The sequence below is a fragment of the Triticum dicoccoides genome, chromosome 7B (genome assembly GCF_002162155.2).
Source record: "Triticum dicoccoides isolate Atlit2015 ecotype Zavitan chromosome 7B, WEW_v2.0, whole genome shotgun sequence".
NCBI classification, from domain to species: domain Eukaryota; kingdom Viridiplantae; phylum Streptophyta; class Magnoliopsida; order Poales; family Poaceae; genus Triticum; species Triticum dicoccoides.
In genome coordinates, this window is record NC_041393.1 from 431,218,891 (window position 1) to 431,223,642 (window position 4,752).

Consider the following 4,752-nt stretch of genomic DNA (forward strand, 5'->3'; position numbering starts at 1 on the left):
TGCCACCAAGCTATAAAGGCTTTGTGATGAACTATAATATGCAAGGGCTGGAGAAGACTATTCCCGAGCTCTTTGCAATGCTCAAAGCTGCGGAGGTAGAAATCAAGAAGTAGCATCAAGTGTTGATGGTTAACAAGACCACTAGTTTCAAGAAAAAGGGCAAAGGGAAGAAGGGGAACTTCAAGAAGAATGGCAACCAAGTTGCCACTCCCAGAAAGAAGCCCAAGTCTGGACCTAAGCCTGAAACTGAGTGCTTCTACTACAAAGGGATTGGTAACTGGAAGCGGAACTGCCCCAAGTATTTGGCGGATAAGAAAGATGGCAAAGTGAACAAAGGTATATTTCATATACATGTTATTGATGTGTACCTTACTAATGCTCGTAGTAGTGCCTGGGTATTTGATACCGGTTCGGTTGCTCATATTGGTAACTCAAAACAGGGGCTATGGATTAAACAAAGATTGGCTAAGGACGAGGTGACGATGTGCGTCGGGAATGGTTCCAAGGTCGATGTGATCGCCGTCGGCATGCTACCTCTACATCTACCTTCGGGATTAGTTTTAGACCTAAATAATTGTTATTTGGTGCCAGCGTTGAGCATGAACACTATATCTGGATCTTGTTTAATGCGAGACGGTTATTCGTTTAAATCAGAGAATAATGGTTGTTCTATTTATATGAATAATATCTTTTATGGTCATGCACCCTTAAAGAGTAGTCTATTTTTGTTGAATCTCGATCATGGTGATACACATATTCATAATATTGATGCCAAAAGATGCAAAGTTGATAATGATATTGCAAAATATTTGTGGCACTGCCGTTTAGGTCATATTGGTGTAAAGCGCATGAAGAAACTCCATGCAGATGGACTTTTTGGAATCACTTGATTATGAATCATTTGATGCTTGTGAACCATGCCTCATGGGCAAGATGACTAAGACTCCTTTCTTCGGAACAATGGGGCGAGATACTGACTTATTGGAAATAATACATACCGATGTATGCAGTCCGATGAGTGTTGAGGCTCGCGGAGGGTATCGTTATTTTCTGACCTTCACAGATGATTTGAGTAGATATGGGTATATCTACTTAATGAAACACAAGTCTAAAACATTTGAAAAGTTCAAAGAATTTCAGAGTGAAGTGGAGAATCATCTTAACAAGAAAATACAGTTTCTACCATTTGATCACAGAGGCGAATATTTGAGTTACGAGTTTGGCCTTCATTTAAAACAATGTGGAATAGTTTCATGACTCACGCCACCTGGATCACCACAGTGTAATGGTGTGTCTGAACGTTGTAACCGTACTTTATTAGATGTGGTGCGATCTATGATGACTCTTACCAATTTACCACTATCATTTTGGGGTTATGCATTAGAGATAGCTGCATTCACTTTAAATAGGGCACCATCTAAATCCGTTGAGACGACACCGTATGAACTGTGGTTTGGCAAGAAACCTAGGCTGTCATTTCTTAAAGTTTGGGGTTGCGATGCTTATGCGAAAAAGCTTCAGCCTGATAAGCTCGAACCCAAATCGGAGAAGTGTGTCTTCATAGGATACCCAAAAGACACTGTTGGGTACACCTTCTATCACAGATCCGAAGGCAAGATCTTTGTTGCTAAGAATGGATCCTTTCTAAAGAAGGAGTTTCTCTCGAAAGAAGTGAGTGGGAGGAAAGTAGAACTTGATGGGGTAATTGTACCTTCTCTTGAATTGAAAAGTAGTTCATCACATAAATCAGTTCCAATGATGCCTACACCAATTAGCAAGGAAGCTAATGATAATGATCATGAAACTTTAGATCAAGTTACTACAAAACCTCGTAGGTCGACCAGAGCATGTTCCGCACCAGAGTGGTATGGCAATCCTGTTCTAGAAGTCGTGTTACTAAACCATGACGAACCTATGAACTATGAGGAAGCGATGATGAGCCTAGATTCTGCAAAATGGCTTGAGGCCATGAAATCTGAGATGGGATCCATGTATGAGAACAAAGTATGGACTTTGGTGGACTTGCCCGATGATTGGCAGGCCATATAGAATAAATGGATCTTTAAGAAGAAGACTGGCGCTGATGGTAATGTTACTGTCTACAAAGCTTGACTTGTCGCGAAAGGTTTTCAACAAGTTCAAGGAGTTGACTATGATGAGACCTTCTCACCCGTAGCGATGCTTAAGTCTGTCTGAATCATGTTAGCAATTGCTGCATTTATGATTATGAAATCTGGCAAATGCATGTCAAAACTGCATTCCTTAATGGATTTCTTAAAGAAGAGTTGTATATGATGCCACCAGAAGGTTTTGTCGATCCTAAAGGTGTTGACAAAGTGTGCAAGCTCCAACGATCCATTTATGGACTGGTGCAAGCCTCTTGGAGTTGGAATATATGGTTTGATGAGGTGATCAAAGCATATGGTTTTATACAGACTTTTGGAGAAGCCTGTATTTACAAGAAAGTGAGTGGGAGCTTTGTAGCATTTCTAATATTATATGTGGATGACATATTGTTGATTGGAAATGATATAGAATTTCTGGATAGCATAAAAGGATACTTGAGTAAGAGTTTTTTAATGAAAGATCTCGGTGAAGCTGCTTATATATTGGGCATTAAGATCTATAGAGATAGATCAAGACGCTTAATTGGACTTTCACAAAGCACATACCTTGGTAAGATTTTGAAGAAGTTCAAAATGGACCAGTCATAGAAAGGGTTCTTGCATGTGTTACAAGGTGTGAAGTTGAGTAAGACTCAATGCCCGACCACTGCAGAAGATAGAGAGAAAATGAAAGTCATTCCCTATGCTTCAGCCATAGGTTCTATCATGTATGCTATGCTGTGTACCAGACCTGATGTGTGCCTTGCTATAAGTATAGTAGGGAGGTACCAAAGTAATTCAAGAGTGGATCACTGGACATCGGTCAAGAACATCCTGAAGTACCTGAAAAGGACTAAGGATATGTTTCTCATTTATGGAGGTGACAAAGAGATCGTCGTAAATGGTTAAGTCGATGCTAGCTTTGACACCGATCCGGATAACTCTAAGTCACAAACCGGATACGTATTTATATTGAATGGTGGTGCTGTTAGTTGGTGCAGTTGCAAGCAAAGCATCGTGGCGGGATCTACGTGTGAAGCAGAGTACATAGCTGCTTCGGAAGCAGCAAATGAAGGAGTCTGGATGAAGGAGTTCATATCCGATCTAGGTGTAATACCTAGTGCATCAGGTCTAATGAAAATCTTTTGTGACAATACTGGAGCAATATCCTTGGCGAAGGAATCCAGATTTCACAAAAGAACCAAACACATCAAGAGACGCTTCAACTCCATCTGTGATCAAGTCAAGGAGGGAGACATAGAGATTTGCAAAATACATACGAATCTGAATGTGGCAGACCCGTTGACTAAGCCTCTTCCACGAGCAAAACATGATCAACACCAAGACTCCATGGGTGTTAGAATCATTACATTGTACTCTAGATTATTAACTCTAGTGCAAGTGGGAGACTAAAGGAAATATGCCCTAGAGGCAATAATAAAGTTGTTATTTATATTTCCTTATATCATGATAAATATCTATTATTCATGCTAGAATTGTATTAACCGGAAACTTGATACATGTGTGGATACATAGACAAAACACAGTGTCCCTAGTAAGCCTCTATTAGACAAGCTCATTAATCAAAGATGGTTAGTTTCCTGACCATAGACATGTGTTGTCATTTGATGAACGGGATCACATTGTTAGGAGAATGATGTGATGGACAAGACCCATCCGTTAGCTTAGCATAATGATCGTTAAGTTTTATTGCTACTACTTTCTTCATGACTTATACATATTTCTTTGACTATGAGATTATGCAACTCCCGAATACGGGAGGAATACCTTGTGTGCTATCAAATGTCACAACGTAAAAGGGTGATTATAAATATGCTCTACAGGTATCTCCGAAGGTTTTTTGTTGGGTTGGCATAGATCGAGATTAGGATTTGTCACTTCGAGTATCGGAGAGGTATCTCTGGGCCCTCTCGGTAATGCATGTCATAATAAGCCTGGCAAGCAATGTGACTAATTAGTTAGTTACGGCATGATGCATTACGAAATGAGTAAAGAGACTTGCCGGTAACGAGATTGAACTAGGTATGAAGATACTGACGATCGAATCTCGGGCAAGTAACATACCGATGACAAAGGGAACAACGTATATTGTCATTACGGTTCGACCGATAAAGATCTTTGTACAATATGTGGGAGCCAATATGAGAATCCAGGTTCCGCTATTGGTTATTGATAGGAGAGGTGTCTCGGTCATGTCTACATAGTTCTCGAACCCGTAGGGTCCGCACGCTTAACGTTCAATGACGATTTGTATTATGAGTTATGTATTTTGGTGACCGAAGATCGTTCGGAGTCCTGGATGAGATCAAGGACATGACGAGGAGTCTTGAAATAGTCGAGAGGTAAAGATTGATATATTGGACGATGGTATTCGGACATCAGAATAGTTCTGGAATGTTTCGGGTATTTTTCGGAGTACCGGGAGGTTACCGGACCCCCCCCCCCGGGAAAGTAATGGGCCTACATGGGCCATAGGGGGAGAGAGGGGATCCCGCAAGGGGTAGCGCGCCCCGCTCCATGGGTTGTCCGAATTGGACAAGGGGAAGGGGGCACGACCCCCCTTTCCTTCTCCCTCTCCCTCTCCTTCCCTTTCCCCCTCCGAAAGAAAGGAAGGGGGGCCGACTAG